Here is a 26,950-nt window from a genome sequence, read left to right as displayed (position 1 = left end):
GTGTTCAAGAAACATAAAGAAAGCGTGACAAGATAAATAGTGCCATCTGTGGCTTGGCGTGGCGTTCACAAACACTCAATTATTCATTTCGTGACAAAATTGGGGACAACCCTACACGCGCCAACTGTGACTGCGAGGAAACGATTCTGCACCTCCTTTGGGAATGTCCGCGATTGATTGCACTTGGTAAATGACTCCCAAACTTTTCAGACTGGCTGCAGAATCGCCACTTTCTTTCGCTAGCGAGAATTCTCGGACACGAGAAGAAAGCATTGAAGGCGTTGTGCTTTTGCAGAGTCCGTGGACTGAGTGCCAGACATTTAGAAGTATCGCGCGCCACTTCGCACTGACGTAGTTTTTGATTCAGTGTTCTTTTTTTCTGGTGTCTCCTTTTGTTAACATGAATAACCTTTACTCCCATACCCCAACATATGGTAGCATGCCAGTCTGTGCACTGGATAAACTTTCCCTCTCTTTCTCTCCTGCTCTTCTAGTATTTTGTCACTTACAATCTTCACTATTTCGTCAAAAAGGGGGTGAAATTCGAAGAGTCATAAATTTATCGCAATCAGACCGCTTTAGCTATAGAATCCGACGCGCTATACCTAGACGGAGACCTTTCGCATCCAACCTTAGTTTTACTCCGAAGGCTTGCAGATGACGGTAAATCATGCGTATTTTAATAATTATACGACATGGACACCAATACGCCACTACATTTGTACCATGTAGCTATTTATGAGAGAGAGAGAAAAAAAAGCGATAAATGAAACGTAGCTATTTATGAAGTTTACAGTCGCAGGAATGGGCTTATCAAGTGAATTGCATAAATAGGTTGCTGAGCTAAAGGTAGACTTCCTGCAGCTCCGTCAGGCATATTCTTACTTTTTACCGTTCTAGACATCTGACTGAGTCACTACAGATTTCAAAATAACTTTCGTGATAATAAATATTAAAATATGAGATGTCGAAAGGCTCCATACCGAAAAACGAAACTAAAACCGTCACGAACGTTCTGAGGCCGATACTCTAGGGAAAAATCAAGGAAGTAAATCTTGCGCGATGCAAAAAAAAAAAAGAGGACCCATATTACGTTTTCGCGAATCGATCTAGCGCCGCACTGATTTCATTGAGCAACGCGGCCATGGTGCACATCATCCGCGTATTGAGACGATGGGGCTTATCCAGACACTATGCAGCCAAAGACGTGACTGTGATGTTGAATACTTAGTTATGGAAGAGGTTTTTCTTTGCGCAACGGCATGATAATAGAATAAAATGGAACTTATGTGCCCATATTACCTGAATCTCAGAGCGATTTAGAGGTTTGCATCTAGTTGTTTTAAATAGGCGGTTCATGTTTATTATGCATAATTTTGGCAGCTACCTAACGACGCTGTTTAAACATTACGCGTCGTGATGACAGAATTTGAAGCCCCGATCATAAGACTGCTGTATTTATCATGTGTGGTACAGCTTCGAGAACGTGCATTTCTACGGACCTAATGAAATTTCCCTTCTACAATTTTATTACCATGAAATGGGCCAGTCTCATTGAAATAGGAGTTGCTTTTAGCAGGGACAATTACGAGCGCTATCTAGAGTCCCGCAGAGATGCCACAGAGAGAGAAGTGGTGGCAGAGATACGATTACACTACCATAAAGCTGTGAACAGAGGCCACGACAGAGTAATTCTTCTCAAAACTTCTCAACACCATAGAAGTTTCGGGGAAGAGAAAATGATTAAGGAGACGTATACAAAAATGCCAGATAAAACGCTTGTATAGCATACCTGATTAACTCAAGCGGTGGAGGTGACTATTTTAACCGCCCCGTTTCAAAGGGGATGTGAAATCATTATAATCATCGTCGTCACTAGAAATCATGATAGGACACCTTTGACTGCCAAATATAGCGCTGATGTCAATAATTTGACGCATTTCTGGTGCTATACCGACCTTATCATATCAATCATATTGTCTGTTGATTGACCAAGTTGCAAGCCTGCCACAGTTTCTGTGTAGACGTCGTACTCTTGGGATACCATGCGAGGCAGGTCATGTGCATCCTTTTTGTGACCATCACTTCGCCAACCCAGCTGGCTAGTGGAATGGTACGATTAAATGTTGTGTCGAATGAACATACAGGAATAGAGAGGTAGATAATTTATTTGAAGGAAGGAAGACAGGTAGACCTGAGCTAGCGTGCTCCGGCCTTCAACTCGGCACAGGGGGAACAGGATATGGGCTAAAGGTTGAATGAGCGCTGATGATGAAATAGAAGAAGGATGCAGAACGATGAAGGTAAGTTCAACTTTGTGATGGTTACCAGCAAAGTCCAAAAAAGGCATTCAGACGTGTCATCCACCTCTCAGAGCATGGATGGAGTCATGAACTCAAGCGAAACTTCACAAAAATACGCAAAGAAGAAGCTTGTGTGAGGGCTTCTCCTGCACGAGCAGCACAGGTGCCATGCAAGGTGTTTAAATTATCTAAAGACCAACGCAAAGCGGCTTCAGTACGCCGTCGACATGCACAGCGCTTTTAGCGACCGGAGTCTTGAGACCACAGAGAATCCCTGGCATTGATTCGAGGAGGTGCTTCAGCATTTTTTCAACGCTTTTCTTGTCATTCTTCTCGGTTCCTTGCTTGCCTGTAAGGTCGTCCGCTTTAGTGGCCCTAACAACCACCATGATGTTATGCCCGTTCGTCTATAGGCCAGCGAATGACACTCCGTGTCTATGCTACCCAGGGGTAACGGATGTTCGCCCAGTGCTCTCAGAGACCCTGAATTGGCCAAACATTATAAGTAAGAAAAGGCGGCTTGATTTTCATTATTAAGAAAGCAACCTTTTTCTGCCTTGGTTTATTGTAAAGGTCGAAAAGACAACCCCCTCCGGCCTTCACACCCACAATAGCAAGAACAGAATAAGTAACTTCATTAGCTACTGGATATCGCGAGTGCAGGCAGTGAAGACTCCAAGTGTACTACACAAAAATAAGTTATTCGTTTGCACATCTCGTAAAATAAGGTGTAGCGATAGAAAAAAAAAATATGTTTAGGCGAGTAGGATTCTATCCGCCGGGGTAGCTCAGCGGCTGTTGCGTTGCGGTGGAGCATTGAAGGTCGCCGGCTCGAGTCCGACCGCGGCGGCCGCATTTAAATGAAGACTGAATTCAAAACCACACTTGTACAGTGCATTACGCGCGCGTTAAAGAACACCAGGTGGTCTATATATTCTGGCGTGCATCACCACGGTCTGTCTCGTAATAACATCGTACTTTTCGGAAGTAAAACTACAGAATGTTTAACTAAAAGGTGTGCAGCAAGTCTGCTGCACAGAAGAAGCACGTAGGCATACCTTTTGTATTTTACGGTTCACTTCAGATGCTTTTTGTCCTGTTGTGAATTCTAGTGCACGTTACAGCAAATGTGCCAACGCTATTAAATGTCTAAGCTTCTCATCATTGTGTTCCTCTGCGCTTTAAAGTTTATCAGTTCTTTACTACCTTTATGTGGGCTCTCATATGGTATTACAAAAACCTGGGCAGAAAACATGGGAACATTTAAAATATCATTAGATACTATTCAATGACGCCATTCAATTTAGGGAAAACGGCGCAGAAGTGTATCGTTGCCACATAGTGCATTGTCGACATGCATGATTCATGTCGACAGTGAACATCATCCTATCTTAAGTTTGCGGCAAATGTACAGCATTTCTTTGTAATCGAGTTGCCTCAAAATAAATTTACTGCAAAAGAAGACCACACAGTGAATTAACTTCGACATCAACGTGCTGGTTCACTCAATGAAGTTATTTGCGTGCACGAACAAGTGGATCCCAATTGCTATCTATGTTTTGAAAACGCTCACTGTTGAATTTCAGGTATCCAACTACTGAGGCATCTACCCCGGGAGTTTCAATACCTGCAAAAAGTCCACTGCACAAAAGCACGTAGACATCACTTTGGCATTTACCTATAAGCGTTATGGTTTGAACAAGTATTTTGGAAAACTAATCGAATACGCATAAAGTGGTGTTAGAAGTAAATCGAATCGAATATCGAATACTTCTCGTATTGTTTTCGACTATTGCACAGCTGTTTTCACCATTATTAATAAGTTATTCTCATTCTGGCATTAATAACGCTAGCAAGTTTCTGTCATTACAACGCACGCGATTAAGCCTATCCCGTTAAAACACAAATGGAGCATTAAAAACAAATATGTAGCTGGCTCGAATACCCATGATTTTTTTGGGAGTTTGAATGATGGTCGCTTGGCAAATCTGAATTTGAATTCTGTGATTTTACGTGCCAAATCACGAGCTGATTATGAGGCACACCGAAGTGAGGGACGCCGGATAATTTTGACCACCAGGAGATCTTTATCGTGTCCGCAGTGCACGCGACAGGGGCGCTCTGGCATTTCGCCCCCATAGAAATGGGTTCGGCGCAGCCAGGTTTTGACCCCGCGACCTCGCACTCAACTGCGTAACAGCATAGCCACTGTCGCGGCAGGTACAGTTAGGCAGGTAAAGTAGGGTTGTCTGAAAGACGTACTCTGCTCTACTGCGTAACATCTCACACTTAATGGCCACGGAGATGACATTACAGCACTTGTGCTTAACTTTTATGTTTGATTGAGCGCAGTTTACAATACTAAAATATTAAATAACTGCATTCAAAATACTTTTGTACTTACGAATGATGACTGTTCGATTCTAATAGCTTAGGATGTGCTCATAATGTTGTTTTCTTAATGTTGTGACTGCGGCGGACAAGGCCAAAGTCAGAGCAACGAAAAGCTGTTTATTCGGCAAGATAGGCCATTTTAGAAAGAATAAACGACAAACGCAGCAGTGCCGGATGTTTATGTACACACGCCAGCAAGCAGAACGCCGGCAGGCACACGACACGTGCGCACACAACTGCGTCGCAACAACAGCGCAGCGACGCCGCACAACCGACGCAAGAGCACGTCTCTGATAGCACAACAGAACGACGCCACATGGCTGAAAGCCAAAACGCGTCTCGGATAAAACAACACTCCTTCCCTCTTTTTTTTCTTTGTTCGGTTTGTACCGATAAGGAGGCTTTCTGGTACAGGTGCTGCGTCGAAGAGCTTGTTTCCCGATTTCGATGAAGACGGAAAGTTCTCTGAAGGCGCCGCTGGTTTCAGTAGCGACCCTGGAGACTCTAAAGGAGTCTCTGGCGACGAAACAGGCGATTCAGAAATAGGTTCCGTGAACCCTGGTGGAATCCTCATACGTAGTGGCTCTGTCTCAGCCAACAAGGACGGGCATAAGTTGTCCACATGAGCGAACTGCTTTCTTGACCGATTTGTACGATGTACGTTGGAGAACTGCATCGCTATTTTATAACGCCGGGGAGCCATTAGTCATTGCGGAGCGAAGACCTCGCACCAGGGCTGCGCCATTCAGCCTGAGTGACCACCAGTCTCCTCGCTTTTCACGTAGCATGTTCTTTGGCTTGCAAAATCGCTCATGCATGCGGTCTCTTGGATTCGGCAGCAGGGAGGTAAGACGGGTGCGCGGCTTCTACGAGAGGATCAACTCTGCAGTGGTCTTCTCCGTGGATGCAGTAGGTGTATTTATGTACCTGAAAAGAAACAAATTTAAATATTGCTCTAAGTTTCCATTCGCACCCCCCACCCCCTTTTTTTATTGTCACATAGCTGTCGAAGCAGATCTTTCTTTACGGTCTGTACGAGTCGATCAGCGCTTCCATTGGATGCTGGATGGTAGGGCGACGTTCTAGTATGGCGCACGCCATTATTGCGAAGGAAACTACTGAATGCAGTAGTCGTGAAGAGTGTCAATTCCGGAAGTCCATATGCTGCAAAACACACTGCGCAGTTTTTTGATAGTTCTGTCGATTGTCGTTATTGTCACCAGGATGACCTCCAGTCACTTTGAGTGCGCATCAATTAACACTAACAACCACTGGGCCTCTGCGAAAACAGATTCACCCGCTGCCACCTGCGCGTCGGCCACCTCCATGCCAGCAATGGCCATTCTCGTGTGTGTCAAGTGACAAGCGCTGCATCGCTGAACTAGACAATAAATGTCCTAATCTTACCTCGCCCACCATAAAGCTATACAACCGACTATTTTCATGCGCGTCGTGCGTAGGTGACCTCTGCGTAATAGGCGGAACACTTTCTCCCGTAAACATTCAGGGATGATGACACGGTTATCACACGAGACGCATTGCTCATAGATGGATAATTCGTGTCACATAACGAAATAAGCAGACAAGACATTATCTGTCACGTGCGCTGACGAGCCATTCAAAGTATAGTCAAGCACTTTTGATAAAACAGGATCTCAGCGAGTTTCCTGCTGTGTATCCGCAACAGATAATGATACCTGGCCCACAACACAAAAGGACATAATCCGAAACATATTTTTCATTTGGCAACGGCAAGCGCGTAAGAGCGTCAGCATTTCCAACAGCACTGCCTTTTCGATACGCCCACTGGTATTTGTATGCTGCTAGAAATAACGCCCAGAGTTGCGTTCTTGCTACCGATATCACCGGTACGGGCTTTCCGTGGGCCAAAAGACTAGTTGAAGGCTGATGATCGAAATAAATGACAAACGTACGACCATAGAGATACTTATGGAACATTTCGAGCACCAATGCTACAGTAAGGGATTATTTTTTTTCATGTGAGCCTAGCCCCGTTCAGCCTTGCTCAATGCTCTGGAGCGTAAGCATTTGGCCTCTCGTCTTTTCCTAATTTGTGGAAACGTATGGCGTCAGCACAGTATGATGAAGAAGTCGAGGGTAAGACGGAAGCCCGTCTGGTCGGGATGATGAATACTTAAAAGGAAGAGTGCCGGACACCGACCAAAATGATTTAAAATCTACATTTACGTTTCGGCTTCAACACGGGAGCCTTGTTCACAATGAAACAAGCGGCAGAGCTGGCGCACTTTGTATGTGCGGCTCAAAGCATGATTATGACACTTGGCACACATGGACGGCAGATTGCCTTCGTTGCGGTTAAGGGGGTGCGCCGTGGTTTGGATCATCAGGGACTCAAGATAAAGACGCGAAGAATAATTTAGTTTCTTGGCAATAACGCGATATTTTTCCTAGTTAATCTTATGTGATGTGGTTGGGCAGTGTTCGGCCCGGGCATTCTATGCAACGTGTCGTTTCTGGACGTCATTCCTGTGCTGTTTAAGTCTTGTTTTGAAGTTGCTGGTTTTTCCGGCGTAGACATACCTACAGTCCGCACATGGAATGACTTACACCACGCCTGGGAACTAGTCCTTTTCCAAAGTGTCTTTCACATTCGCGAACTCGTGTCTCAGTTTCCGGGAGGGCACATACGCAGCCTGCACGTCACATAACCGCTGAACGCGTGCAAGAGCCTCACCTATGCCAGGGACGTACGGTGACTAAGCCCGTTTTTTGGGGGGTCCAGGAGGGGTTGGCACTGAGCAAGTCAGCTGGCACCCTACTGAGTAAATGAAGTAGTACCCAGATTAGTACTCAGAGTACCCACAAGCCGTAAATTCCCGCCTTACAAGTCCGCCATGTGGTGTTCCGCTGTTGTGCACACGTTTTTCTCCCGACGAAAAAGAGAGGCGACAACAGACCTCGATGTGTAGTTGACGTAGCGACCAGTGTGAGTTTGCGTCCTAAACACCTTGAATAACAAGTTTGGCCCTCCGCGTCTCACAAGGGTGTCCAAGAAATATACGTAAATATATATTTTAGACCATTTTGGTCGGTTTCCGGAGCTCTTACATTTAAGTATGGTGACGTATCGCGAACTAGTCCCAATTTCTCCTTTGGGTATAATACGTCAAGACGGTATCTTGCGGGAGCCACGTTTTGCTTTGTTCAAAAGCGTTTTCTGCCTCACTTGACCACTGGAACCTCCTCTTCTTGGTTCAGCGCATTGTACAAGGGCTTCACCATAGCAGACATCTTCAGTACAAGGTTACCATAAATATTGATCAAACCAATATACTCTCGCAACTGTGCTTCATTCTTAGGTCTAGGAGTCTGCTTTGTCGCTTGAACTTTCCGATCAGACGGGTGTATACCACGCGAGTCTAAAACATGTCCTCGATAAGACAGGGACGTTTTCAACAACCTGCACTTTTCTTTCTTTACTCGAACGCCCTTTTCTTGAAATCGTGATAACACATTCTGTACTTTCTGAAAACACTCGTCGAATGATGCTCGCGCGATCTATACATCGTCCAAATAGCACACAACATGGTCAGGACCCTTCAATATATCATCCATGACTGTCTGGAACAATGAGGGAGTACCCGTAAGACTGTGTTGTAGTCGCGTGTACTTGAACAACTCTAGATTTGTGTTCACGACTGCCAGACTTCTGGTATGGACCCTTACGCTCCACTGGAACTATTAGTTTCACCGGAACTGCGAACTGAGAACCGCCATACGTTTTCAACTACAGATTGCAGAGCTCTAAAGGTAGACTGGGCCAGTAACTATTGCAGATGCTTTCTGGCACAATTGAAACAGATGCTCCAGTGTCTATCTGTAAGCGAACATCTTTTTCTGCCACTCGAAGACATATTTCATAACGCCCTGCATGCTCACCACAGAAGCAAGCACTGCGTAACGCCAGTTCGTTGTCACTGTCTTCGCCCACTGCATTTGTAATGCCCTTGGCCTTAGCCTTGCAAATTTTCGCTAAGTGTCTGTAGCGCTTGCAACGATGGCAACAGCACTTGCGGAACTTGCAGACTGCCAGGTCATTGACAGATCCCCACCCGAAACATTCTGACAACTATCACGCGTTTACTCGTCATTGTGGCGTACAAGATTTTCTGTTCGGTTCTACGCGTTTTCCACTGTCTAGTTTACGACCAACTGCGTTGAGTGATTGAACACAGCTGGGCAGAAACTTTTGGCCTTCTTTTCTTACCAGGTCTGTCTTTCAGAATGTCGCATGTACTTGTGAACTTTAAGGTTCCCTTCTTCAGCACCTCCGCTTGGGTTGCTCTGTCACGCAGCACGGTGACGAAACGGTCCCGAAGTGCGCCGTCAAGGAAAGTCCCAAAATCCCATGACGCCGCTGAACGCTTCAGCCCTACGCCTCCAAAATGCTGTCTCAGATTCTCCTTCTTCCTGGAAACGGGGAGTAAACTTAAATCGTTCTGCAATAATCAATGGCTTTGGAGCGTAATGCGCCCTTCGTATTTCTAGCAGCTGCTCATAGGAGAATTTGTGGCACTTACTATCCCATTTATACCGTAATAAATCACTCGTGGGAGAGATAAAAAGCGCTCATAAAGGTTTCCTTCTGGATTCTACCCTGAAAGTTCAGCTTTTGCGGCTCCGGATAAACAACAATGACGATGGGAAATTGCGTAGCGAATAGGTTGGACTGGTAATAAACACAACATAAAAGCAAATTGTTCTCCAACTTCTCAGTATTGTTATAACGAAGGGCTATTCACTGTATTGGAACTTCCATGCCTGAAATAGTAAAGTAAGTGAGAAAGAAATAAAGAAAGAAAAAAAAAACAGATGCATCTAAAAAGTGTCGGTTGAAAAAAAAATGTTTGATGGTTTGAAAGTCCGCACAAATTAGCTACCACCTCACGTTAAAGGGAATATGTAAGACTATCTGCAGCGTATGGCTGGAACAGGTAGTCTTAGATGTATACTACAATATAAGTAAATGATGAGCAAAACGAGAAGAAGGTAAAAGCGGCAGACAACGTTTCGACAAGTGGACTTTTCTGTTTCAAGGCGACATATGCTTTCCTCGGCACAGTATACATACGTAAGGTTCTTCTAGATAAGGGTGCCGAGGAATGCATATGACGCCTTGAAAAAAACAAGTGCATTTGTCGAAACGTTGGCTCCTGCTTTTACCTTGTTATCGTTTTGCTCATCGTCTTGAATTTCCATCTCCCGCCTTGCCCGTGTTTTCCCCAAGTAACACAATGTAGTATATGTGGTTATTCGGGTGCTATTATTTCGAACTATTTACCTGTCTTTAAACTGTTTGCTGATTTATGCGCAGACACGTATTTAGTGTCACTTTGAAGTCGCCACACATCCTGACTTTGTTGTTCGACTTGGGTACAACATGGGACGCGGCCCACTCGCGTCTGTCTACACGTTCTACATATACTTCAAATCAGGTATATTTAGAGGGCACCTTATTAATATAATGGGCAACATGCTGCTGCACGTGTTTGCAACTTATTGCACATGCAGACATATGCGATTTTTTTGCAGGAGTTTGACCTGACATCAGCAACAAGGAACAGCACCCATTTCGTGAAAATGAAGAATAAATGTTACTTTCCCAGTGAAATAAAGCCAAGCATACTTTTGGTATTATCGGCGGCCTTAATATTGAAGGAAACATTTCCTTCCTCGGCCTAGCAAATTATCCAGTGCCCACATTTATTCGTACTGCAAAGCCTGCAGCAACCCCTAGTGCAGTATTCAACTGTCACACCTTTTTTCTCGCGGTTACCCTATACACTCAACAAATTTTGCACCTTGAGGTTGTTGGTTTGTTTATTGACTATCCAGTAAGGCAATATAGGATTATTTTACAAGACAATGAGGTCACAACTTCACTTTCGCTGACAGAGGCGAGAGTTGAAAACTCTTCTCATTCTTACCACCTGGTGCGTATCAAAATATTTCCTACGAGTGTTACGAGTGTTATTTCCTACAATGATAAGGATGAGAGAGAGAGAGAGAGAGAAAATGATAAATGAAAGGTAGGGAAGTTAACCAGGACTGAGCCCGGTTGGCTACCCTACACTGGGGAAAGGGAAAGGGGGACGCAAAGATTAAAAGAAGAGAAAGTCCACTGGAGATATCAGTCGGTCACTCAGTCCGGATCACAGACGCTGACTCAATCCGGTCGCTTTCAAATATCGCAGCAGCGCTTTTGTGGCCATGTGTAGCTGCGATATGCGAGGCCATGGTCCTAAGATCTTGTTCAAGGTGAACGACTTTCCATCTAGCTGATTGAGAGCTGTGCAGAGGTCTTGCCTTTCATTTTCAAAAGATGGACAGTAGCACAGTAGGTGTTCTATGGTTTCCTCTACATCGCAGGCATTGTACTCGGCGCTATCAGCCATTCCAATCAGAAATGCATAAGCATTGGTGAATGCGGCGCCCAAACGTAAGCGGCACAGCACTGTTTCCTCATTTCGCGGAAGACCTGGTAACAGCCGCAGCTGCATAGAGGGATCGAGGGAATGCAAGCGATGTTGAGTGAATTCAGGTGTGTGCCACTTCTCCAATGTCAAAGAGTGCGCTAGCTTGCCTAAGTGTTGGGCTGCGTCGGTCCGCGATAAAGGTATAAAGGTAGCTTTTAAAGGTAGCGATAAAGGTAGCTTTTTGTCTGGGGCCCATTTTTCCTTTCCTTGAGGAAAATAAAACTGATTCTGATTCTGATTCTGATTCTGAAACAAGGGTTGCTCCTTCGTGCGCTTTTCTAGCAGCTTCGTCAGCGAGATCGTTGCCGGAGATACCGCAATGGCCAGGCAGCCACTGAAACACGACGTCGTGTGCTTTTGCGATCATGTGATGGTGCATTTCTCGTATCTCCAACACGAGTTGTTCACATGACCCGCGGAGAAGAGATGCCAGAAGACATTGTAAGGCCGCCTTCGAATCGCAGAATATAGCCCACCGATTAGCCGGTTGGTTATTAATATAATCAACGGCACCTCGGAGGGCAACAAGCTCCGAACCGGTCGATGTTGTCCAGTGAGAAATTTTGTATTGGATGCTTAGTGATCATGATGGTATAACCACTGCGCTGGAAAAGCTATCCGTATATATGTGGGCTCGATCAAAGTAGAAAGAGTGCAAACAATCCAGAGCTGCTTGCTTCAAGGCCAAGGTAGGCAGGTCGGTCTTTTTTCTTATCCCTGGAACCGTAAGACGCACCTGAGGTTGTTTTAAACACCACAAAGCTGAGGTTGAACGTGCTGAGGGTGTGAAACCCGATGGTAAGGAGGCACGATGGATGCTGACCTTGTTGGAGAAGGACACCTGTGGTCGTCGTTCTGGCAGGCACGCAAGAAAGCTTGACTGCATCCGTGAAACATGACGAACATGGGCGCTAAGCGTTTCGGTGTTAATGTAAGTCGTTATCGGATGGTCTTGAGCCATATAATGGTTCCATCTGTTGAGGCGCTGCGCGGAAGGCCTAGGCAAACACGTAGTGCCTGTGCCTGCACGCTCTGAAGTTCTCGAAGATTTGACTTGCATGTTTTAGCAAGCACGGGGGAGCTATAGCGTAGGAATCCGATGAACAGTGCTCGATATAACTGTAGCATGGAGCCCACTGACGATCCCCATGTTTTGCCGGCGATGAACTTGAATACGTGAACAATGGATGTGAGCTTCTTCTTTAGGTGGGCAACATGAGGGCTCCAAGTGAGGTCCCGGTCTACAATTGATGACGCCCAAAAACCGGTGATTTCTCTTTTAGGAGATAGGCTGACCATTGATGCATACTGGATAAGGAGTCATCGCTTTTCGCGTGAAAGCGACTAACGCACATTTTTCTGTTGAGATGGTGAGGCCTTGTGTGTGAAGGTAGTCAGATGCCTGTGTTGCTGCTTTCTGTAGCCGTGCGCGAACCTGCAGGCGAGTGACCGCTGATGTCCAGATGCAGATGTCGTCGGCGTAGATTGAAACACTCACTGTTTTCGGTAGGGATTCGGCCAGCCCAAGAAGCGTGAGGTTGAAAAGAATAGGGCTTAGAACACCGCATTGGGGAACGCCTCGGCATGTGTAGTGATCGGTAGTCGGACCATTTTCCGTACGTACGAACAAGGACCTTTGTGTTAAGTAGTTGCTGACCCATCGATATACTCGCCCTCCAAGTTCAATTGTCAAAAGTGCGTCTAGAATGGTTTGATGGGAAACGTTGTCGTAAGCGCCTTTTACGTCAAGAAAGAGTGCTACTGATATTCGCTTCCGAGATTTTTGTTGTTCCACAGATGATACTAGATCGATGACACCGTCAATCGATGAACGACCGCGTCGAAATCCCGCCATAGAGTCAGGGTACATTTTGTGGTGTTCAAGGTACCATTCTAGACGCATGAGGACCATACGTTCCATGAGCTTCCCGACGCAGCTGGCAAGAGCTATAGGCCGATAGGATGCCAGTTCGAGCGGTGCCTTTCCTGCTTTTAAAAGCGGTACCAGGCGGCTGCGTTTCCATTCCTGTGGGACGACACCATCTTGCCATGAACTATTAAAAAGGCTGAGGAGTTTTCTTCGTGCTTCTCTACCTAGGTGGCGCAAAGCAGTATATGTTATGCCATCGGGCCCCGGTGAAGACGAACACCTGCATAGCGCCATAGCAGCTTCTAACTCTTCCATAGAGAATGGAGCGTCCATGCTTGCATATCGTGGGCCGGAGATGTTGCCTAGAGCCATGTCAGGGACTAAAACTGTGCCGCCGGTGACGTTCGCACAAAATTCCTCTGCGACGTCTATCTCACGGTGGTTTTGATAGAGAGCAAGGGCGTTGAATGGGTGTCGTTGCTGGGGACTTAAGTAAAGACCCCGTAGGGTACGCCACAAACGGGACAATGGCTTGCGGGGGTCTAATGAGTCGCAAAAACATTGCCATCTTTGATCCGCTAGCTTATCCATTCGGCGTTTGATCTTCTTTTGCATGCGCCGAGCTTCTCTGAGGTCAAGAATTGACTTCGTGCGCCTGAAGTGTTGATTGTCGCCGTTCGCGTGTTTCCCGTCGCAGATTTACTGGTCAAAAAAGACGCCAAAAAGTAAAAGAGCTTCATTTCTTTCCAACAAAATCTATCCTACCCTCTTAAGATGAGGGTGGAAGTTGAAAGCGACAAACAAAGCCCCTTTTATGCATCCATAAGGCTGTTAAAAATGTTTAGTTTGCGCCAGAAGACTTGCTATACCCCACTGTGTTGAATGCGTGGAGACAAAGCGAAACAAATTTTAGAGTAAATATATTTTCCACATCACTAACCGACACCTCAAACCCAATTTTTCAACGAGACATTATAAGTGAGTAATAATCAGTTACAAAACTAATCAACATAGCTTTCCTTGCACTTAAAAAAGAAGCCAGCACACCACGAAATATAACCGCAGTTATCAGCACAAGGCCGTACGACGTTTACGGTGTGTTATACGAAACAACCCGACCAAAACGTTGTTCACATTGCAAATATTGAACTCAATGCCATTCCGCTTGAACTCTCACTGCAAGAATGATTTGCGTGCTCAGACTACCCAACTTTTTCACTCAAGGTTAATAAAAAAAACCTCTTGCAACGATGCTATTGATAATTTATTCTGGAGGGCGCCTGGATCGACGCAAGAATGTTTTCTTTCTCTAAAAGCTTCCCTGTACAAGCACCGGCGGCCAAAAATAAAAACATATTCGAATCGAGTACAGACCGCTGCATTTCTGCAGCTAAGTCTTGTATCGCCACTCCTCTGCAAGCACCGAAAATTAACGCCAAGATGAAGACAGCGGTGCTCATACTGGGTGTCGTTCTTCTCTCAGCAAGGAGACTGCGAAACGGTCAAGTTCTGGACGGCCGTCCTTGAGGAAGGGAGGGTACTCTTTGAGTTACGTTTGTCAATATTAAACAATGTAGTTCGCTGATATAAATCTTCTTTTTTTAGTATTATCTATGTAGTTTTCTCTCACAAGCGAAAAAAAAATATTGCGGCTTTTTGGGCTATATTTCCGTAAGAAGGATGAGTATTTGAGCATCAACTTTTGATTGCGAGAAATATTTTAACGCGTTAATTTCAAAAACAGAAGGTGAAGTAAATACAAAGGCTTATTTCCAAGCTTTCAATGGCTTTCTAAGCCCGTGACATTCGAGGGGTGGCTGGGAAGTGAACGACTGTAAACGACATTTGTTATTGCACACGTATAAAGGTTCCCGTGAATAGGTGAAACACACACATCTTGAATGATAATAAATTGACCTACTGAACTCTGTGCTATAAAGAAAACTTATGTGAAATTAAACTGTGAATTCCGGGCTATGTCCGCTGACCTCTAGTAGAGAGTGTGCTGCTGAAGCTCACGCAAAGTCGTCGTGACAATGAAATAAGGCTACCGACTTACGGCTGAGACTGACAGAACAATCAGGTCTAGATGCCGAGTATTCCTTTCTAAAAACCTACGTCCACTTTGTTGTCTTGCTATGAAGCCACATTCTCTTAGCATCCTGGGGCACTGCAGCAATGTGAAACTTCATTGATTTGCCCCGTCGCAGTGATGCTGACGGAGGGGTCGCCCCTTGCTAGTCGTCTAGGCAGAACATCGTGATCACGACAGCGTCCGCAAAGCACGAAGTGTGGGGTAAGTGTGATTTTGTAATTAAAAAGAAAAGGGTAATACAAATTTTCCACCGACCGTATAAATGTGCGACTTACATGAAGATGACGATGAAGCTCGTATTCTTTATTTTATGTCTAAGTAGCCGCAAAACGTTTCATTTTGGAATGAAAAATCCTATAAAAAGTGCAGTTGTCTGCAGCCAGAACGTACGTTTACCAGACGCACAAGATATGCCGACAGGCCTACTGTGAACGCGACAGGCAGCAGGACAGTAATCAGGGACGTATTAGCATGAGCCAGTAAACAAAACACATGTACTCTGCTTTTGTGAGCTAAATTCAATCTGTTTCTTACAGTTCCAGGATGCTCTCTCTGGAGGAAGTGACAGAAAATTTATTTTCGTCACAATGTTCTGAACCTGGCAACGTTTAACGTTAGAACGCTATCTAGTGAGGCGAGTCTAGCAGTGTTATTGGAGGAATTAGAGGGTAGTAAATGGGATATAATAGGGCTCAGTGAGGTTAGGAGGACAAAAGAAGCATATACAGTGCTAAAAAGCGGGCATGTACTGTGTTACCGGGGCTTAGCGGAGAGACGAGAACTAGGAGTCGGATTCCTGATCAATAAGGAAATAGCTGGTAACATACAGGAATTCTATAGCATTAACGAGAGGGTGGCATGTCTTGTTGTGAAACTTAATAAGAGGTACAAAATGAAGGTTGTACAGGTCTACGCTCCTACATCTAGTCATGATGACCAGGAAGTCGAAAGCTTTTATGAAGACGTAGAATCGGCGATGGGTAAAGTCAAAACAAAATACACTATACTGATGGGCGACTTCAATGCCAGGGTAGGCAAGAAGCAGGCTGGAGACAAGTCAGTGGGGGAATATGGCATAAGCTCTAGGAATAGCAGAGGAGAATTATTAGTAGAGTTTGCAGAACAGAATAATATGCGGATAATGAATACCTTTTTCCGCAAGCGGGTTAGTCGAAAGTGGACGTGGAGGAGCCCGAATGGTGAGACTAGAAATGAAATCGACTTCATACTCTGCGCGAACCCTGGCATCATTCAAGATGTAGACGTGCTCGGCAAGGTACGCTGCAGTGACCACAGGATGGTAAGAACTCGAATTAGCCTAGACTTGAGGAGGGAACGAAAGAAACTGATACACAAGAAGCCAATCAATGAGTTAGCGGTAAGAGGGAAACTAGAGGAATTCCGGATCAAACTACAGAACAGGTATTCGGCTTTAACTCAGGAAGAGGACCTTAGCGTTGAAGCAATGAACGACAATCTCATGGGCATCATTAAGGAGGGCGCAATAGAAGTCGGTGGTAACGCCGTTAGACAGGAAACCAGTAAGCTATCGCAGGAGACGAAAGATCTGATCAAGAAACGCCAATGTATGGAAGTCTCTAATCCTACAGCTAGAATAGAACTGGCAGAACTTTCTAAGTTAATCAACAAGCGTAAGACAGCGGACATCAGGAACTATAATATGGATAGAATTGAACAGGCTCTCAGGAACGGAGGAAGCCTAAAAACAGTGAAGAAGAAACTAGGAATAGGCAAGAATCAGATGTGTGCGTTAAGAGACAAAGCCGGCAATATCGTTACTAATATGGATGAGATAGTTCAAGTGGCTGAGGAGTTCTATAGAGATTTATACAGTACCAGTGGCACCCACGACGATAGTGGAAGAGAGAATAGCCTAGAGGAATTCGAAATCCCACAGGTAACGCCAGAAGAAGTAAAGAAAGCCTTAGGAGCTATGCAAAGGGGGAAGGCAGCTGGGGAGGATCAGGTAACAGCAGATTTGTTGAAGGATGGTGGTCAGATTGTTCTAGAGAAACTGGCCACCCTGTATACGCGATGCCTCATAACCTCGAGCGTACCGGAATCTTGGAAGAACGCTAACATAATCCTAATCCATAAGAAAGGGGACGCCAAAGACTTGAAAAATTATAGACCGATCAGCTTACTGTCCGTTGCCTACAAAGTATTTACTAAGGTAATCGCAAATAGAATCAGGAACACCTTAGACTTCTGTCAACCAAAGGACCAGGCAGGATTCCGTAAAGGCTACTCAACAATAGATCATATTCACACTATCAATCAAGTGATAGAGAAATGTGCAGAATATAACCAACCCTTATATATAGCTTTCATTGATTACGAGAAAGCGTTTGATTCAGTCGAAACCTCAGCAGTCATGGAGGCATTACGGAATCAGGGTGTAGATGAGCCATATGTAAAAATACTGGAAGATATCTATAGCGGCTCCACAGCCACCGTAGTCCTCCACAAAGAAAGCAACAAAATCCCTATAAAGAAAGGCGTCAGACAGGGAGATACGATATCTCCAATGCTATTCACAGCATGTTTACAGGAGGTATTCAGAGGCCTGGAGTGGGAAGAATTGGGGATAAAAGTTGATGGAGAATACCTTAGCAACTTGCGATTCGCTGATGATATTGCCTTGCTTAGTAACTCAGGAGACCAATTGCAATGCATGCTCACTGACCTGGAGAGGCAAAGCAGAAGGGTGGGTCTGAAAATTAATCTGCAGAAAACTAAAGTATTGTTTAACAGTCTCAGGAGAGTGCAGCAGTTTACGATAGGTAGCGAAGCACTGGAAGTGGTAAGGGAATACATCTACTTAGGGCAGGTAGTGACCACGGATCCGGATCATGAGACTAAAATAACCAGAAGAATAAGAATGGGTTGGGGTGCGTTTGGCAGGCATTCTCAAATCATGAACAGCAGGTTGCCACTATCCCTCAAAAGGAAAGTGTACAACAGCTGTGTGTTACCAGTACTCACATATGGGGCAGAAACCTGGAGGCTTACGAAAAGGGTTCTGCTGAAATTGAGGACGACGCAACGAGCTATGGAAAGAAGAATGATGGGTGTAACGTTAAGGGATAAGAAAAGAGCAGATTGGGTGAGGCAACAAACGCGGGTAAACGACATCTTAGTTGAAATCAAGAAAAAGAAATGGGCATGGGCCGGACGTTTAATGAGGAGGGAAGATAACCGATGGTCACTAAGAGTTACGGACTGGATTCCAAGGGAAGGGAAGCGTAGCAGGGGGCGGCAGAAAGTTAGGTGGGCGGATGACATTAAGACGTTTGCAGGGACAACATGGCCACAATTAGTACATGACCGGGGTAGTTGGAGAAGTATGGGAGAGGCCTTTGCCCTGCAGTGGGCGTAACTAGGCTGATGATGAAGTACAAACAGCAACGGAATACCGGTTGAGAAGTACTGATGCTGTAGGTTGTCCGTGTGCTCCTACTGCACTTCAATGAGTTGAGAAGCTGGCAGAAGCCTTAGGTATAATTATGCTAATTATAAACACGTGTAGCGTCTTGTTATTTTAGGTGCTATAAGAACCACATTGATGACACCAATAGATAACTGATATCGATTTGGTGCCAACTGGCAATGCTACAAGTTAAGGTATCAGCAGAGCATAGCGAAGTAGCTGCGACTTTAAGCAAAGGAGAAAGCACGCACCTTGAGATAACATTACTAGAGATTACGGAGATCCAACTGACATGTTGCAGTCACTGTGAAGCGTCGCTTTACTCATGTGGTGTGTATTAAATACTATACAACTAACGAATATGCATTCTCTTACGTTCTCGGTCATCCTATAGAACATGCAACTGAATGGAAGATGTGCACCTCGAAAACCACAGCATTAGTCTCACGCACTTTTTCTGTTTATACACTGTACCATTTGCAAGCTATGTTGAGTCGGAAACCTATAACGAGGTGGATGTGCCCTATGAGACGTCTACGCAATCAAGTTTCTGGATGTACGGTGTTTGTGGAGGTAAGTATGGCAACGACAAATGGAGTAACAATTAAGGATTACGTACCTCTTTTGTTCTAGTAGCATATACGCAGTGGCACCCTCGGAATTATCCGAATAAAGAAATTCAAGAAATTCAGGGAATTCGTTGAATAATATGCACCGATGATTATAAACGCCATTGGACTTTACCGGTACTTATGAGCTGACAATATGCCGGGTGTTTCCCGTATCTTGGGTCAAACTTTAAAGGAATGTGCAAACGCCACGTAGCTGGACGAACCAAGGTAATGTTGTTTGTCGTTGCTTGGAGATTCTCAGACTTTCTTTCTGCATTTCGACTAATTAGATAATTAGTCATAAATAATTAACCAACTTCTCAATTATTACAATGATATGAAAAGTTTCAATGAGAAAATTCTGGAGCAACAAGAAAAACTCCAGATAAAGCTTTCTGTTGCTCAATACGTGCTACATAAAAGTGTTTTCCGGAGAGTGAAAGTAGCCCACGAATGTAGGCAAAATTGCTGCTCGATTAGCCGCTCGACGCACATCACGTGTATTGGCGGGCTTCTTTCACACTCGGAAAAAGGCTCTTATGTAGCACGTACTCAACAACAGAAAGGTGTATCGGGAGTTGCCCATGTTGCTCTACAATTCTCTCATTGACTTTTCATCTACTTATAATAATTGAGAATTTGGTGAATTATTTACTAGTAATTATCTAATTAGTCGGAATGCAAAAATAATCAGAGTATCTTAACACACCTTCGCTCGTTGCCGCACCCACCCACCTTACACCCTCTCCCCTTTGGAAGAACACCGATATATACAGTGGCAAGGAAAGCATATGTCGCCTTGAAGAAGACAAGTCCACTTGTTGAAACGTTGGCTCCTACTTTCACCTTGTTCTCGTTTTGCTCATCGTCTTATTACATTGCTGTATATTTCAACGTTTTCCTCCACTTCTTGTTGACTTTCGGCAGTCTAACCTGTTGCACATTATAGATTTGCGTGAATTCTAAAGCTATATTTTACATCTATTTAAGCACATTGATTCCTAATTTCATTTTACTGCTTCCGACGGTATTGTATGTTACACGTTCTTTATTATGTCTTTGTTGCCTGCTCTCACATGGCACTCAATTGTTATGAAAAGCTGGGGACAACAGTTTGGAACGTCTCCAATATCATTAAAGACATCATTTACTGAATACCTTCGGTTTTGGGAAATTGGCATACTGGTATTATTTCTTGCATGGTTGATTAGACTGTTTTATGTCCGCAGAAAGCATGATCCTAAGTTGTGTTTCAGTAAATTTGCGGCCGTTTGTCTCTGTATTCAGGCGCCGACTAAATTTACAACAGAGGAAAGCCTACTAGATGAACAGCAGTCACATCAACCTGCCGGTTTGCTCAATAAATTTGCTTGGGCTTATCAAGAACTGGATTTGAGCTATTTCTTCTTTTTTTTGAGTTTTAGTTATTACCCCGTTAGGTACCAATTTCAAAACCTCCCGGAGGCCAAATTTGTAAAACAGCGAAAGGATACCCAGCAGAAAAACAGGTGAAATGATAGAAATGACCTTTTTGAAATAGTTATTACAGGTGGAAGAACATTTGTTAAAACCAAATTGAATCAAAATCAAATAGTGCCAAGAGCAAAACGAATCGAATATTGAATACTTTTCGAAATGTCTTCAAATGCCGAACATCTGTGCCCTCCATTTTGCAACTAAATGTGCGTCCTAGTATTTATACCGCAAGAAAGTTTCTGTAATTATATTGCGCGTTATGAAGCATTGCTTATTCATTACTTTAATGGAGCGTGAGGAGCAAACATGCAGTTAGTTCGCATACCTAAAACTATACGAAGAGGGCGAATTATCCCGTTCAAGCGTAATGTCTGGCTCCTTAAGCGATGTACCCTGTTCCACTGCGTAAATTATTATGCTTTATGCCCACAATGGTGGGGGCATAACATTTATCGTAGTTTTGCTGTGAAATATTTAGAAAAAATATTTGCTAGATATTCGTTCTTACGAATAGTCACTTTTCGATTCGACGACCTCATTGAAAAGGACAATAATCGATTCGTTATTGGAATTCGGACACACCTGTTAACTGTTGGTGGAAAAGAAGAAGATAGAATACATAAATGAGAAGATAGCTAGTTGGGCAAGAGTACACAAATGTCAGCCGATGTATTCTGTGCTGCAGATAGAGAGAGAAAAGAAAAGAGGCTAACCAGACGCGCCTTGCTTTTGATACCCTGGACATAGAAACGGGATATAGGTACAAACAGGGAGAGAGAGACGATAGAGAAACCGCACTAGTTGCGTCTACACTTAAAGATACGCAAAACGTATATAAATTGTTGAAGATAGCACTCCAGATAGCTTCTGCTGTGATGTTCTCGACGCCTTATGCGCCAAGGACGCCTGCGGCTTTGGTTTAAGGATTTTCGTTGACGAAAGGCCATGCTCACTATTCAGGGCATGGAAGCACTTGATGCAGGTTGTCCAATAGTGGTCAGGTGCTTCGAGCTGACCATGACTTGCTAAGAAGCATGCGAAGCGCATCAACCACTAAGTGCAGCTGTACGACAACCTGGCTGTCTTGCTGTGGCCATTTCTGGGAAGCTGATGGGAAGTTCCGTGCTGTGACTGGACCTTGTAACATTGTTAGGATAATATTCGGGATATCGTATATCACTGAGAGCTTAGTGACTTACGCCTTGAAATTCATCGCTACTTCGTTCACGATCATTACACCCTCTAACGCATGCTGGCAGAAACGTTATACAAGGCTGAGGAATTGCCTTGAAATGGTATCAGGTAAGCGCATTTCTCGTCCTCCTTTGTTTATGGGTGACGAAGAAGAAGTGACTGCGAGCCAGAACGCTATTTTTCTAGCTCATCATTTTCGGAGGGATGAAGGTCCGCTCGTATATTCCTCTGGACAGTGACACCACTACTGGCGTCATCTACGACGTGGACGTCTCGATCTCTAGCGCTGGCTTGCCTATACTAGTGAAGCCAGCCGTTGATGGCTTTGCCATAACTCACGTCTCTCAACTCGGCACATCCCGCTGCGTGAAGGTAATTTTCGAGGGCGAATCTCTTCCTGCGCATGTCAAGGTGGGCCACTTTAGACACCCCGTACGACCGCAGGCCACTCCAATGCCGCAATTGCATGAGGCTGGGGCACGTCAGCGCTGTGTGTGAGAGCACGAGAGTTTGCTCGCGTTGCGCAGAGCGCCACGGTGGAGATTTCTATGTAGCCGTGCTTCTGGGAATTATTCCCACAAAAAAGCCTGCAGCAACTTCTCAGCGCTGTCTTCGAGTGTCGCACCTTTATTTCACGCTACCCTATATGCTATAAAAAGTAAAATGATTAGGTCCCGAGTTTTGGTTTGTGCAATGACTAACCCCCTAAAGTTTCTTTCACATGATGCGATTTTCGTCACACCGGAAGCGCAATTTCCGTCGCATGCGACGAAAATCGCAATCGCAGGTACCTTCCCCCCCCCCCCCCCCCCCCTTTTTGGCTGCGATCAACTGGTTGGTCACAGCGTCACAATGTCGTAGCAATCGCTGCTATCTTCCGTCGAAATTGCCCCGAGAGCTATTTCGGGGGTTTGTTTTCAGAAATGGCGTCTCGCTCAACAAGTACAATGTGTGGAGACGTGGATTGCCGCATTCAGCAAGTACGCGAAGCGAGAATAAAAAAAAAACTTGTACCGCAGATTACACCATCCCATTTCTATGCGGTCGTTGATACGCTACGTAGCCAATTAAGTCCATTTTAACGTTTGCTTCTTACACTATAGACACGCCTTTGCAAGTTGTCAATACCACGAGATGTTCGATCCCCACGAGACGACAAGGCCTTTGGGGGCCGCCACATTTTATTTTTTGTTGAGTAGCATACAGAAATCGCACATACGGAGCAGTTAAAATAATTGAAAGCTCGGTAAGGAAAAATGACTAAAAAGCGGTACACGAAGTTTCAACGTTACGCTGAACACGCGACAGTTTGGGTGCATTGTTTCCCGTGTAATATTCCCGATGGATCATAGAAGGTTGTCTTACCTCACTTACTTATTAAATTTGACATGCCGAATGTGCAGGCTATTGTAATGAATTTTCTACGATACCTTTAACTCTGCGGCTTGACTAAACAGCGTCGTCCATTTGTTTTCGAATATTTCATGCACGCTAAGCTGTTTCTCTCCTGTGCTGGAGAATTTTTTTTCCTGCACAGAAACCAACAAACCTTGAATATGTTGGGGACTTTGTATCCTTACTGCACCTTTATTAGCCCTTGCTTTTAACGGTAACTAATTATACAGGAAAACCTTGGGAAAGGTGGGGAATGGAATTTCAAGACGATTAGAAAAACGAGAACAAATTAAAAGCGGGAGCCAATGTTTCGATAAGTGTACTCGTCTTCGTAAGGCCTTGAAAATTTTTTGACAAGGACAAGTCCACTTGTCGAAACGTTGGCTCCCGCTTTCATTTTGTTCTCGTTTTGCTCATCGATATAGCTAAACAGTTACATAACATTATTGGCTTGCTGTAGTGGCACAGTGACAACGCACCCTCCTGCACATGACGATTCGAAACCCACAATGCGAAAAGCAGGCAAACATTCTGTTATTATGTAGATGAAAAATTAGAACACAGCACGTTGAAGAAAAGTAAATCAAAAATGAGCAGTGAAGTCAGCCAGTTGCATCCCTTCCTGTGAACCTTTGCAGCTTTTAAGTATAAACAGTTATTCCACGTCCACAGCTACAAGATGCGCAGAAATATCAATGCCCTACATGTTTCTACTAAGATTTATTAATGAGTTTGTGATCACATTTATAAACTACCATGCTACTTGCAAGAACATTTAACCTTGGGATTTTCAAGAAATTTCTGCATTTCACCTCTATACAATATGCAGTTTATTCAATAAAGGGCTATAAACAGTTTATTTAAAATGAGACATTCATTTATTACAATTTTTACCTACATACAGGCAAGAAAAAACACAAATCTGTCCACAGCGCAATTATTCTTGAATTTATTCGCCTGCCACAGTGGCTATGACATTCTGCTGCTAACAGATGGGGAAGGGTTGAATTGCCAGCCGTGGCAGTGGCATCCTGTTGGGAGTCATAGGAAAAAAAAAGTTCTAAAGAAAGTGCTATTTAATGTGGCGATGATCGGCCTGGCAAAACGACTCGGCGAAATCCAGGACATCCAACACGCGATGTACGCGGACGACGTCACGGTTTGGGTCACGCAAGGTTCACTGGGAGAAAAACAAGAGAAGCTACAAGAGGCTGCGCGCTGTGTCGAAAAGTACACCAGAGAGAGGGGACTGGTATGCTCCACAGAAAAATCCGAACTACCGAGAGTAGGTAGACACCCCACCCAAGCAACACTGGAAGTAACGCTTGACGATCAAAACAACCCGGAGAAGAACATGATCAGAATCCTGGGCATGTGGCTACAGGGCAGCAGAAAATGCAGCCACACCATCAGCCTGCTGAGCAAAGTGACGGAGCAGGTGGGCCGGATGATCAACAGGGTCTCCCAAAAAAGATACGGCATGAAAGAGGAAGACACACTCAAACTCGTCGGCAGCCTGGTCGTCAGCCGAGTCATCTACTCGCTACCATACCACGCGATGACCAAAGGAGAGAGGGAACAGGCGGACACGATACTCAGGAAAGCATACAAGACGGCTCTCCATCTGCCAAAAAAACACGTAAAACGAAAAACTGCTCCCAACTGGGCATCAGCAACACTTTCAGCGAACTGGCGGAAGCCCTGCTCGAAACACAGAAAGCCAGACTCAAAAGCACCCCTGCAGGGAGAGCGCTCCTGACTATAGGCTGGGACGGGACACGAGCGGACACGTAGATAGATACGCAGACGTGCCCGACTGCTTAAGAAAAAGAATAAACGTTAGGCCAGTACCTAAGAACATGGACGACAACCTCCACGAGAGCAGAAGGCAGGCGCGAGCCGAATACGTGGAAAAGACGCTAGCGCTACTAGACAACACGGTATACACGGATGCTGCCACGTACCCGCGAGAAGGGAAGCGCACGGCCACGGCGGTGGTGGTGGACGGCGACGGGGAATCTGATCACATGTGCGACGGCAAAGGCAGCCGGCACAGCGGAGGCCGAAGAAATTGCCGTGGCGCTGGCGGCAGTAGAAGGATATAGGACAGGCAGGCCTCTAAACATCTTAACAGACTCGAAGGAAGCGTGCAGAAATTACACGAGGGCAGGATTAGCAAAGCCGCCCTCAGAATTCTTGGCGGAGCCAACTTCGCCGAGAGGAACGTTACGCACAAGTTAATCTGGATTCCGGCCCACGCAGGCATAGAGGGTAACGAAAGGGCAGACAGCCTAGCTCGAGAGACCACGTTCCGAGCAGAGCAGTCGCACGCCCCGGAGTATCACCCGCACGCTTGTGAAGGAGGATACACAGAAATCTTAAACTTATACAGAGGGACGAGAGCCAAATATCCCCCACCGCACAAAGCTCTAACGAAGGAGGAAGCAACGGGTCGGCGCAGATTGCAGATAAACTCCTTCCCAAATTTATACATCCTAAACAAAATGTACCCAACACAATACAGAGACACCTGCCCATGGTGCGGCGCCACACGCACACTATATCATGTCACATGGGAATGTAAACACAATCAATCATTCCACCAACACAATAACCCGAGTGCGGAGCAATGGGAGAGTCGGCTTACCAGCTGTGAGCTCACGGCCCAAAGGGCCTTAGTGCAGCACGCTAGTGAGGTAGCTAGGCTCAGTGGAGCCCTTGAATAGGGGCCCACCCTTGCCGGAAGAGGCTCCAAGTCTCCGGCGCCCAAGAAGACGACGGAGACCTCGGGACGCTAAATCCTCGAAGGAGCCAAATAAAGTTTTTTTTTCTCTCTCTCTCTCTTGCACCTAAATTTCATTCATCACTTATTGAACACTTAAAATTCCAAAGGCTATTGCATAAAGGGGGCATGTACATACTAAACCTAACAAGCAATACTAACCCCAAACAACAATTTAGAACCGCCATTTCAATATAAGCACCTTTCCTGACACTTCGAATATGGAAAACATTCAATGCGTCAATATGTATTGTTCGACAGCGCTGCACAAATTAGCATGATGAGGCATACTAAGTACTCTATCCGGTAGCTGTTTTTACAGACGTATAAACGTGAAAAGTAATGAATGCTCATACTATATCATGCACACAGCAGAAAGAAAACTTTTTTGGAGAGTTGTTCCTTCTGGCAGATTTCAGAAGCAAGAACTTTATTAGAGGGCATTGTGTAATACCGCTTATGAAAGACTGAAGAGAGTAAAGAGGCTTTTAATACACCACCTCCAGCTACTGTAATAGGAAGAACGATGAACAACGTTATTTGTGGTAGAACACTTAAGTTCAACCGTAACTGTTTCAGACAGAAAATTTCAGTTCAGGGTTGGAGGTATATTTGGCCAACCCACACCAACAATACAGGCATACTACAGGAAGTACCATAGTCTATGAGAAATCTATGTTATACAAGAATTAAGAACGATGCAACAAGCTCTCGACGACAGTGCATACTTTGTTAGCCAGTCAGGCCTCTCGCTTTCTGACAAGCCAGCTTACATCGACGTTGGAAATAAAACTAGAATCAAGAACTACCCCAGATTCCACGTTGTGCTTCACATAGCCGGTAAAATATACCCGCATGTCA

At 44.9% G+C, this 26,950-nt stretch overlaps 1 protein-coding gene and 1 long non-coding RNA gene across 17 annotated transcripts in view; both read left to right on the top strand.

Moving 5' to 3' along the window:
- Positions 1–26,950, top strand: part of LOC126522623 (uncharacterized) — an 80,831-nt gene that overhangs the window by 30,100 nt on the left and 23,781 nt on the right. For 6 of the 16 annotated variants that reach the window (XR_008610570.2, XR_008610568.2, XR_008610569.2 and 3 more), the window contains one exon: positions 15,296–15,381. The exons of 9 other annotated variants lie outside the window; for them this stretch is intronic. The gene's annotated coding sequence lies outside the window, so the exon portion shown is untranslated. Of the gene's footprint in view, positions 1–15,295; positions 15,382–15,716; positions 15,752–26,950 lie in introns of those variants that run through there. One more of the 16 variants, XR_011895244.1, reaches the window with a different exon arrangement.
- On the top strand, positions 4,738–10,376 carry LOC129382487 (uncharacterized). The gene is made up of 2 exons (XR_008610574.1): positions 4,738–10,174; positions 10,272–10,376. It is a non-coding gene; the product is annotated as an uncharacterized lncRNA (long non-coding RNA).

Source organism: Dermacentor andersoni, chromosome 6 (assembly GCF_023375885.2).
Source record: "Dermacentor andersoni chromosome 6, qqDerAnde1_hic_scaffold, whole genome shotgun sequence".
In the NCBI taxonomy this organism is placed as follows: domain Eukaryota; kingdom Metazoa; phylum Arthropoda; class Arachnida; order Ixodida; family Ixodidae; genus Dermacentor; species Dermacentor andersoni.
The sequence above is the reverse complement of the archived record's forward strand: the minus strand, read 5'-3'. Positions and strand labels throughout refer to the sequence as shown.